We start from the raw sequence: 12,874 nt of genomic DNA, 5'->3' as shown, positions 1-12,874 counted from the left end.
TAACAGGGTGAGAATGTGGTAAAATCTGAAAACGTGGTAAAAAAAACAGGCGAGGGCTTTTCTTTTTCTGGATTGCTTTTTAAAATGATTCAAAACCCACGAAGTGGGTGGGCGGGACAATCGGTGCTTTTAAAAATAATATTGGTAGGGTTTAGGGAAGAAGGAGGGTTGATCAGTCAGTGAGTCAGTCAGTCAGTTGACAGCGGCCTCTGGTGGACTCACAAAATAAAAACTGCATAAAAAACGTAGCTCCTGGCACGTATTTGGCGCTCTCCAGAAATGTATACAATGCAAAATGTACATAATTATTTTTTATTTCTCTGTAAAAAAATAGAGATGTTTAAAAAAAAAATTCACGCTGTTCATTTTAAATGAAAGTCGATCAATATTACACCTGTAAAGCTCTAAAATAAACAAATGTTAAGTAAATTGTGTAGATTAATAGTGCGCATATTGTTTTTATTTTGTTATTTTTGCTGTGAATATCTAATAAGCCAATGTAATCTCATGGCAATTTGTACGTTTTTGATTTAGTCGCTAAATTGTATGAATTTGAATGAGCTTAACTGTACTGTACATTTTTGTATGATTTGCTCATCCCCAATGATTAGTGGGTTTAGGGGTGGGGTTTGAGAACACACCTCCTTTTAAAATTTGTATAAGTGGATAATATTAAAATGAGGTCAATAGCTGATACTGATATCTATTTATTTATGTTTAAAAAGTGTTATTTGTAATGATTGCTAGGTATTTAGAACATAGAATATATATTTCTACTATTAAATCTAAGCAAAGTTGTGATTGAGGCACCTTTTAATGCTTAATTTCTAAATTAATATTTTTGCAATAAATAGAATTCCTTAACAGGCAGGCACTAGGACCCATAATCAGCCGATTTATCAAATGCTCCAATTATATTATCTGTACCTAGTCTATATAACTAATGCATTATATTTAAAGTTTTCTTTAGCAATAAAACAGCTTAAATAAAGAATACACCACAATTATAGGATCAGGTTAACTGTGAGCCTAATCGCCAAACAGGTTTTTACCAAGTAAGACATGTTCCTGGATTGTTCCTAGATGTTCTATGTTGATCCTGGAACAACATTTTAATCAGTGAATAGTAAGTGCACATATTTACCCATAGTGATTACATGGTCAAAATACAGCAAGTAATTCAACAAGCACATAGTTTAGGCTAGCTTTTGCAGTTGGACATTGCTTTATAATGCTTTTGATGGGTAAACATTAACCAGTGGGGGAGTGTCTTTTGCCTCTCCAGGTATAAATTATTCATGACTATTGCCACTCCCACACATACAGCTGAGCTGACCCAAAACAGACTTTACAAAATGTAAATCATTGTAATGTTTTCTTTGAATGAGAGAACAGAATAATCTTTACATAATTGTGAAGTAAATATTTTAGCCTACAAGACTGGCTACTCAAAAGTATTGTTTAGACCCATTCAGTGTGGTTTTTTTTTTTTGGATCTTATTTCAGCTACATTTTTTTCTCCAAATCCTACTTATCACACTTATTTATCACATTTTTTTTCTACAAAACGCAAGCATGTACATCAATATTTCTCACATATTTTTGTAGCACAGTTTGTGCTAAATACAAAAATATATATGTTTGTCAATACTATGTAATAAGTAGCTGAAATAAGCACAAATGTCAGGGCATGTCAAAACATCTTAGGGGCCCCAAAATCACCTCCGACCCCAGAGGGTTAAGGTGATACATTTACAGTTTATCTGACGTTTAGGCTTACAGTTAAGTTTATGCACTTCTACATGAGTGTTATCCAATTATTATTACCCTCTGATTTTAGGAATTATTTACAGTTATGGTTCCTGGATCAACATATACAGTTGAAGTCAGAAATATTAGCCCCCTGTTTATTTTTTCCCCAATTTCTGTTTAACGGAGAAAGATTTTTTCAACACATTTCTAAACTCAGTTTGAAAAACTCATTTCAAATAACTGATTTATTTTACCTTTGCCATGATGACAGTAAATAATATTTGACTAGATATTTTTCAAGACACTTCTATACAGCTTAACGTAACATATAAAGGCTTACTAGGTTAATTAGGTTAACTAGGCAGGTTAGGGTAATTAGGCAAGTTATTGTATAATAATGGTTTGTACTGTAGACTGAAAAAATATAGCTTTAATGGGCTAAATATTTTGACATTAAATTAAAAAAAAAAAATTTAAAACTGCTTTCATTCTAGCCAAAACAAAACAGTTAAGACTTTCTCCATAAGAAAGAAATTTATCAGACATACCGTGAAAATGTCCTTGCTCTGTTAAACATCACAATATTTAAAAAAGAAAAAAACATTTCAATAGGAGGCAAATAATTCTGACCTCAACTGTATGTTAATCCAGGATCGTATCATACTTGGAAAAATCAAGGTAATGTTCTATAATATTTTTATTAAACAAGTGACACACTTGATAATGTCCACTTGTTAAATTAACAATTGCGACATCATTGTTGATATTAAATATATAGCAGCGTTTGGCTCAAAGATTGACTTTCAACGCTAAAATACAAATGGAAAGTCATTTTATTTCCATCAGCTCACTTACGGTGAAACAAAGCAGACGAATATTTACTGTAATAAACACTGAAATTATTCTTGGTACTGGCAGGAGCTATAAAACTGTATTCTGAAAATCCATAAGTATAATGCGCTCTCTACAGATGTATTTCCAGGGGGGCTTATCTGATTTTACATTTAATGTAAAGACGATAAGCCCTTCCATCCAAAAGATAAAGTAAATTAATTTCATTGAATGCCCAAATCATTCGCCAAGCAAACGCTCAAAATAGCTCAAGTTCATTCTTATTGACCAAGTAAAAACCTAGTTAAGATGCATAATCCCTGATAGGCTAAACAAAACAAAACAAAACAAAACAAATCAGATAAGTGTAAATCCTCAATCCTTCCTTTATTTAACCTCTCTGCTTTTATTGCAAATGCAAGAATAATATGAACCATAAACCAATTTAGCCTCCATTGCACGAACCTTCTGTCCCACATGACTAAATTCCAATGATATGAATACATAATAATAGCAAATAATAACATTATATTATTATAATTAAAATAATGTAACACATGCTTGAATGTAGCAGAACATATGTACAATCAAGCCCAAAATCATTCATATCTCTGGAGAATTCTGACTTTTTTGTTCAAATGTAAATAAAAGCTGATAAATATTTTTGTTTTTTCACTATAATGCCTCCTGTATGTCATATTATCATCTTTAGTGAGAAGTCTGTGTCATTTGTGGTAAAAAAATTTTTTAATTTATATATATATATATATATATATATATATATATATATATATACGTGTGTGTGTGTGTGTGTGTGTGTGTGTGTGTGTGTGTGTGTGTGTGTGTGTGTGTGTGTGTGTGTGTGTGTGTGTGTGTGTATATATATATAATTATTTATATAATAATTGGACAAATTATGTCCATATGATTAACAATTTCAATGATACTGTGGTATTTTTAAGCCAAGTTGCTTAAACAAACACAAATATCAACTTTATTTGGAGCATAATGAATGTCTGTAGTACAAACCGTGTATAATCAATTGTAAAACATAACAGTGATGGTCACTTGTCTCAAGATTCACCGATAATAAATACAGTTTAGCTGCTTTTTATGTTTTTTAATCAAGACAATTCATCAAAGTAATAATTATAGAGAAGAAACACGCAACAGACATTGCACAGACATTTAATAATTCATTTTTGACGATTTTTGTTCACTATGAAGAAAACTAGGGTGCTATGATGTGTCAATATTCTCCTCATAAAAATCTACGCAAATATATGCAAATATGACGTGCATGCCATACAAGTACATATCTGGATTTCACATACAGTTGAAGTCAGAATTTTTAGCCCTCTTTTAATTTTTTTTTCTTTTGTAAATATTTCCTAAATGATGTTTACCAGAGCAAGAAAATTTTTGCAGTATTTCTGATAATATTATTTCTTCTGGAGAAAGTCTTATTTGGTTTATTTCAGCTGGAATAAAAGCAGTTTTTACCAGTTTTTAAAACATTTTTAGGGCCAAAATTTTTAGCCCCTTTAAGCTGTTTTTTTTTTCGATAGTCTATAGAACAAACCATCATTATACAACAACTTGCCTAATTACCATAACTTTCCTAGTTATGCCTAGTAAACTTAATTAACCTAGTTAAGCCTTTAAATGTCACTTTAAGCTGTATAGAAGTGTCTTGAAAAATATCTAGTCAAATATTATGTACTGTCGTCATGAAAAAGATAAAATAAATCAGTTATTAGAGATGAGTTATTAAAACTATTCTGATTAGAAATGTGTTGAAAAAATTTTCTCTCCGTTAAACAGAAATTGGGGAAAAACTAAACAGGGGGGTGAATAAATCAGGGGGGCTAATATTTCTGACTTCAACTGTATATAATATATATGTCATATATGCAACATACATTTTGAAATATTTTAAAATGGCTTTCATACATATATATATATACATAGAATATAGCATATTGTCATACAGTATGAGCACATATAACATCATAGCTAATATATCTGAACATATGTATGTACATATTTATTACAATTAAAATAAATGGCATATTTAAAATAATATATATGAAATGCCACTTTTTGCAATACTTTAAAACATATGTAGCAAATGACATATATTTTACATATCTGAAATCCAGAACTATGAATTTATTGTCATATATCAGATTTCTATATGAACACAGATCAGACATCATATATTTAATCGTATATTAAAAGGCAACTTGTTCGAGTTAACAAATTATTTTTGGCAGACTCGGAATAACCTAAAAAACAAAACCAAAAAATTAAGTCTTTCTGTAGCAATATTACAGATGTGTTGAATTTTATTGTAGTCTAGATATTACAAAACAAATCTGGAGTAGAAAAAAAACAATTGTCACAGATACTTGTTATACTGCATGTTAAAACACCAAGTTTAATGTTAATAAAGCACAAATCCAAACTCTCACTTAATTATCACTATGATTATAAATATTTCAACCCAGGCTGATTAAAAAATTAATGCCTAGGGCTATTTTTATTTTCAAACTGTAAAATACATGGCTCCAGCGACATCCACTTGCATCTTTTGTTGACAAATTCACTAGAGGGCGCTGTGTAGGTTTTTGAGAACCTCAAATACGTCACTTGGCTACATTTTCTTACACGTGATATTTACACGTCCTTGTAAATCTACACCATTGTGAACATTTTAAAACTCAAATATGGTCTACATTTTCTCATTTGTGACACAGCCTTCTCTGTAAAAATTTAGGACTTGTCATCAATATATCACCTTGCGAACATCTGACCACCTTCCCTGAACCCAATCTAATGTTTTCAAAAGCAAATGAGAAGAGAAATGTGCATGGTGACCACATACTTTAACCACAATTTCACAATATTCAACACCGTACAAGGTGAGCTACCGAGCACACTGACCACTCTGGGAAAAAAATAAAATAAAATCAAAAATGATTATTAAAAAACAAAAAACTAAATTATTATTATTGTTTTATTAAATGTAATACATTTTAATCTTTTTTTAACAAGGCAAGTGAAAATCCTTTTTAATTGCCATATTTGAAAAATTCCTTAGGATACAAGTCTAAAATTCCATTCATAATGGTCTTAAAAAGGTCTTAAAAAGTTTTAAGTTGCAGAAACCCTGGCATTAAAATAACATATAATATTATAATAAGATTATTTAAAATTAAACTAAAATTAAAAGATATTATAATAATGCAAAACAATATTATTTAAGATTAATGATAATAATGGTATAACAACTGAAATGTTGTTGTTGTTGTTGTTGTTGTTGTTGTTGTTGTTACAGCAATAACAACAATAATAATAATAATAATAATGATGATGATGATAATTTATTCATTCTTTTTTTTTTTCAGCTTAGTCCCTTTATTATTCTGGGGTCGCTACACACTCATTCACACACATACGGCCGCATGTCTTTGGACATCGGAAACCGGAGCACCGGGAGGAAACCCATGCGAACACAGGGAGAACATGCAAATTCCACACAGAAATGACCCAGCCGAGGTTGGAACCAGCAACCTTCTTGCTATGATGCGATCATGCTACCCACTGCACCACCGTGACACCCACTAATAGCAACGTGACACTATAAAACCATAACCCATTTGCTCATGCACATACAGCAAGCTCATACACACAAAAAAGTGAAATGAATGAGGAGGCATGTGAACATAACACACAATTTGAATCTAGACATTTTAGCACGTCAAAGTCAAATTTATACATATAAAATATATTTTCCCAACAACAAAATTGTGGCTAGTGAAAATGGCGAGTTGCTAGAAATGTTGGAAAACTACTAGCCACAATGGCTGGTGATCAAAACGGTTCATATCAAGCCCGGCACGTATTCCCAGTGATTTGATCAGAATTCTTACTTTGATCAGAAATTCCCCAAACTAGATATGCATCCCATAAATTGGAAAGGTGGAAACTTTTATTGCGGCACTAGTTGATTTATGGTGGTATTATTTAATTCACTCGCATGACAGCATGAACTGTTGGACATCTTCATCCATTAGCCTCTCACATTGTATTCGCATCCAGCTTATCACGGTAAGAAAGCTGAGCTCTGAAAGGAACAGCCTGCGGTTTTCATTACTGTATTGTGGCCAGGTTCGCTGATAAGGTGAAGCAAACAGTTCAATGTGTGACCAACCGTTTTTCATATCCTGACAGCAGCAAACCCCAAGCATATTAGCATACGAGCATTAGCATGTATCAGACATTACATCTAACTCTTTGGATTCGGAGGCAGAACATAATGTAGCCGTGCACAGAAGCAAAACTCCCAACCTATTTGGAGGCTTTTTTTATTATTATTATTTCGCCTTTCCTCCAGAACTGCATCTGCAAACAACAGGGGAAACTGACGGATCAAATAAACAAAAGACTGCAGCAAATTTCGCATGCTCCCGTCGCGAACACTTTGTGTGCCACGGGTTCATTTTTAGCATAATTAGTATCTCTCTTGTATTTTGCAGCACTGTTGTTCTGAGGAAAATCTGCATATTTGTCATTTCGAGCAACCAATTCATCAGCAATTATCACATTTTAGAAAGGGAAGCTTGATTTGAACTCACAGGACAGTGTTTAATGATGCGCATCTATAATATTGAGAAGGGAATTCATAAAGATTACTTTGCATTCACTAGCAGGGCTGTTTATTTGCACAAATTATAAATGTAAAACATAAATGTGACCCTGGAGGACAAAATAAGTCTTAAGCTGCGTGGGTAGCTTTGTAGGAATAGCCAAAAATACAGAGTGTGAGTCAAAATTGCCAGTTTTTATGCCAAAATTATTAGAATATTAAGTAAAGATCATTGTTTATATTCATTCATTCATTTTCTCTTTGGCTTAGTCCCTTTTTTAATCCGGGGTCGCCACAGCGGAATGAACCACCAACTTATCCAGCACGTTTTTATGCAGCGGATGCCCTTCCAGCCACAACCCATCTCTGGGAAACATCCACACTCATTCACACTCACACACTATGGACAATTTAGCCTACCTAACTCACCTGTACCGCATGTCTTTGAACTGTGAGGGAAACCAGAGCACCCGGAGGACACCCACGCGAATGCAGGGAGAACATGTAAACTCCACACAGAAACGCCAACTGACCCAGCCAAGACTCGAACTGACGACCTTCTTGCTGTGAGGCAACAGCACTATCTACTGTGCCAGTGCATCGCATTGATTGTTTATAAATACTCAAAATGTAATTTCTGATTAATAATATGTACTTAATTTCATTTGCACAACAAGCTATTTTTGATTCCAGATTTCAAATGGATTTCCAGATTTCCAATCTTAACACACCATACATCAGTGGAAAGTTTGTTTGTGAATATCAATAAAAAAAAAGGTTATGACTGTTTTTTTTTTTTGTCTAGGGTCACAAAAAAAAAAACTAAATGATAATATAAAAATAAGATAAAATTAAAATCAAATTAGATAAAGTTTTTTAAAAAAAATAAATAAATAAATGAAAACATATACAGTTGAAGTTAAATTATTAGCCCTTATAAATAAATTATTAGTGACTTTTTTTTTTCAAAGTATGTATATTAGTATTTATAGCAAGGATTTTTTTTTAAGTATTTTCAATAATAATTTGTCTTCTAATAAATTAGGAGGGCTAAAAAAATGTATAAATAATTAAATAAAAAATAAATTAAATAATGTAGACATAAATAAAGAAAATAAAAATAAATAATATAGTTAAAATGAATGAATAAATCAATGAAAACATAAATAAAATAAAATAAAGCTAAATTAAATTGAATTAAGCTAAAGAACTATTAAAATAAAATAAAATAAATTAAAACATATATAAATAAATAAAATTAAATGAGATAAAGTTCAAATAAATAAATAAAAGCATATATATATATATATATATATATATATATATATATATATATATATATATATATATATATATATATATATATATATATATATACATACATAAATTAAATAAAACAAAATAAGATAAAGTTGAAATAAATAAAATGAAATAAACTAAATGAAAACATACATATAAATAAATAAAAGTAAATAAGATAAAATGAGAGGAATTTAAATTTAATTAAATTAATGAAAACATACATATCAATAAATAAAATAAGATAAAGCTAAAATAAATAAATAAATAAATACATAAAATAATAATAAAATAAAATAATAAAGAAAAAAACTATAGAAAGTTCTCTTCTCATGGCAGCCAGACCCGTCAGAGCTGACACACACCACAGGCTCTCTGGATGAGTATTTGCTGATGGTGTTCCTCCAGGAATACCTGAAGCCCCTCTCATTAGCTTGAAAGGAGAAACTCCATCCTCACAGGGGGAAACAAATCTTTAATTCTCAGTTTGGCTGCGACCTGTCAGGCTGAGCCGCTTGCTAACGATGTTGCATGTTAATGATCAGATCAAACTGAGAGATCAGTGAACTTTGTCATCTCCTCAAAAGTTTGGTCGGGAAAATCTAATTCTTTCAAACTAAGTGTTTAAAAATATGTTGACTGACAATAATATAATTCTTGCCCAAAATAAATGTTCACAACTTTGTAATTTTGTTTTTTCCTGCATGAAAAAAATATAAATTTACGTAATTTGAGTAATTAATACAAATATAATACAAACATTTATTTATACAAATTTATTACTGTATTTTTTAAAACTATACTACTGTATATTAAAGTGCATTATACCACATTTTTTACATCCTTAAAGTTGCGTTCAGATCAGACACGGACTAAGCATCAAGCACAAATGATTTACATGTTAAGTCAACGTAAAGATGCGAATAGATATCCTGTGGCGCATTACGCATAAATGAAGCAACGCAAGTTGAGCGTTTTGTTCGATTGACGAATCGCTCGAGTTGGAAAATCTGAACTTTAGCGGACATTTTCACCGCGTTAACCAATCAGGAGCTTGCTCTTGTAGGTGCTATTGATTATGAAGTCGCGCCTGTTGTTGGTGCCCCGAGGGAAATCCTCTTGCGGGCACTGACAACAGTTCATCAAACTGGGCTTGGCTCAGTCTGAAGCACCGCTGAAAACCTCCATCATCCAGGAATAGTTTCTGGAGAAGTTGATATACTCGCAGAGCTGGGTGCACCTCTGAATGGATCTAATTACAGGTCTTAGCTAATGAAAGCTAAAGCATGCAGTAGTATTAACTACAGTAACATTAACTGGTAAAACGTAATTAACACTATGGTATATTTTAGTTTTTACAACAGTAAACTGTGTAATTAAGCAGGATGCATACAATTTTTGACAAATTAGTAAAGTATTGGGTAATTTGCTCATTACTAGCTGTTGTATTTATAGATTAATTCAAGTATTTTACTATGGTATGGTTCAAAAATACTGCAGTAGTTACTATAGATTATTATAATATTTTTAATGTGGGGTTATTTGAGAACATTTTAAACAAACTAATAAAAGTTTAAAAAATAAAGTGGTTGACTTTTTCCCTTTTTCTTTTTTAAGTTGAATAAACTAACATTACATTAAACTGACTTTAAAAATGAAGTTGCAGCATGGTTAACTATTTTATTAAGTTAAAGTGATAGTTTACCTGAAACTTAAATTTACTTCATCATTTATTTCCCCTCATGTGGCTTTATCGTTTCTTTCTTGTGTTGAACACAAAAGAAGATACTTTGAAAAATGTTTGTGCCAGCATTCTTCAAAACATCTTTGCTGTTCAACACAAGAAAGAAAATCAAAAAGGGAGAGTAATGAGAGAAAACGAGGACAGAATTATCATTTTTATGTGAACTAACCCTTTAAATGAACATAAACTCATTTTGGCATGACTAATTCATGTGTTCCAAACCATTCACATTTCTTTTTTTCTTCATTTATGTTTTTTAAGAATACTGGCATATATCCGGGCATGTATTCACTGTTTCCTAAAAATGTAGCCCTGGGCACGTATTCCCAATGAGCCTGATTGTAGCAAGTTTTTTGTAGTGCAACCATCTTATTTGATGTGATTTGTTTCAGTTATTTTGAACAGAAGTTCCCCAAACTGGATGTGCAACCCATAACTTAGAAAAGTGGAACTTTTTTTGTGGTGCTTCTTGATATATGGTGGCATTATTTAATAATAAATAATCATTAGAGCAATGAGAGTAAACAATGACAGAATTATCATTTCTGTGTGAACTTTCCCTTTAAATTGACAAACACATGTTGCAATGACTTATTGATTATATATACCCATTTTTACAATGTAAATATTAATAACACAATATTGAAAACATCCTTATTGTTTCTTAACAGTCTGTGAGCTGACATTATTGTTCAGAGGTGAGCTCTGAGATCAATAAACTTTAGTTTCACAGCTTAAAGATTGACGAACTTTGACATTCTCCCCAAAAACTAGCAGCTGGATAAAGCTACAAAAATGCAGACGAATTCAGTCTTCAGCCACACTTCTGCATGTTCCTGTCAAGCTTTCTGTGATGTCATACTTCCCTTCCGTCTCACATCAGAGAGTGCGAAAACAACGAATCTGCCAAACGAAGCTGTTAATCGGTTGGCATCGTTCCTCGCGGGCTTCCGCCAAACACAGGAAAAAATACAAGCATCCCTAGCATCTGTTCTCTAATCCAGAAGACCCTGTGTGTTTTTTTTTCCTCTGTCTCCAGCTTTTATTTATTAGCTGTCATTTCAAGTTATCTGTCGGGTGAGAAGAACGTGACATTTCTTATTATGAAAAGGCAATTCATTAACAAAAACATTCCAGATGCCTGGACAGCAGGTCTGAGAATGGAAAGTGCCACCTAGTCCAAAAATAGTGCAAAATTGATGCTATATTGACGTGAGTATACTCAGCTGTATTCCATCTACACTTCATTGCACTGCAAGAGAGGGTGAAGTCTAGATGGGATACAGCTAAGGATACTCATGTCTAAAGCTGCACAGTATATCATTTTAGCATCGATATCGGAATGTGATCATTTGTAATAGTCACCTTGCAAGTATTTGCAATGTTGATTCTGTATTATCCTTTCGCAAATGTTTTTGTAAGGCATGTGACTGTGTGAGGGTTTTAAAAGCATTCAGGCATAAGATTAAATTGTTGTTCATTCATTCATTCATTCATTCATTTACTTTTCTGCTTAGTCCCTTTATTAATCTGGGGTCGCCACAGCTTAATGAACCGCCAACTTATCCAGCACGTTTTTTACTCAGCGGATGCCTTTCTAGTTACAACCTCTATCTGAGAAACAACTATACACACTCGTTTACACTCATACACTACGGACAATTTAGCCTTCCCAATTTCATAAGACATTGTACTGTTTGAAACTAGGCTACTGTATACAGTTTGACTAGCTTGGAAAACAATAAAATGCTGTTTATTTTATTTGTATTTTTTTCTGTATTGAATTTATCAATGCTTGTAGATAATTATATTTTGTGCACTACCCTACAGAATTATTCCAACCCATCAAAAATGATAAATTCTTTTCAAATACAGTAGTTATTCTCATCTACTGAAATTGTAGTCGTATCGCAATATATATCGCCGAATAAAACATATCGCTATGTTAGATTTTTCTAATATCATGATTAAGAATGGGTTTTAAACCACAGAGGTTCAAACTGTAGTTCTGCCGAGCGACTAAAAAGTTATCAGCATGATCGTAAAAACTGTACATTTCTAGTCAAACCATTCTTCTGCAATCTCATACCAAAAACAGAAATAAGGCCAGTACTAATAGCTATTAATGTGGGAGAGCGTTGATAATATGTGACCTTATTGTACTGCTATATGGAAGAATTAAGTGTTGATGTTAAATCAAAAGTAATTCACATATACTTGAAAATGAGACGATTTAATGATAATAATTCTCTATGGTTACAACTGAATTAATTACAAAATAACTGTATGAAATGATAAAATATGAAATGATAAAACGTATGACATAAATTGTACCCAGCTTAAATGTAAAATTAAAATTACCAGTGGTAGAAGGAGAGACACAGGGGGAGGGAGAGAGACACAAAGAGAGCAGGCCCAGAAGTTAGCCTGATTGCAGTAGAGTCAAAGAAGATAGACTCCAGAGGAGAGGAGCAGAGCAATAAAAGACAGGCCAGGAAAAGAGAGGGCAGGAAAAGAGGCAGAGCTCGAGTTTACCATCTATTTTGTATCTATCTTGACCATGTGACTAAAGCCCAAATGCTGAGACATTCAAACTG

At 32.2% G+C, this 12,874-nt stretch overlaps 1 protein-coding gene across 1 annotated transcript in view; it reads right to left on the bottom strand.

The window, feature by feature from the left end:
- tafa3a (TAFA chemokine like family member 3a) overlaps window positions 1–12,874 on the bottom strand; it is a 203,146-nt gene that overhangs the window by 119,420 nt on the left and 70,852 nt on the right. The gene's annotated exons all lie outside the window — the stretch shown is intronic.

This window comes from Danio rerio, chromosome 6 (assembly GCF_049306965.1).
Source record: "Danio rerio strain Tuebingen ecotype United States chromosome 6, GRCz12tu, whole genome shotgun sequence".
Classification (NCBI taxonomy): domain Eukaryota; kingdom Metazoa; phylum Chordata; class Actinopteri; order Cypriniformes; family Danionidae; genus Danio; species Danio rerio.
Note: the sequence above shows the minus strand (reverse complement) of the source record. Positions and strands in the feature narration are given on the sequence as shown.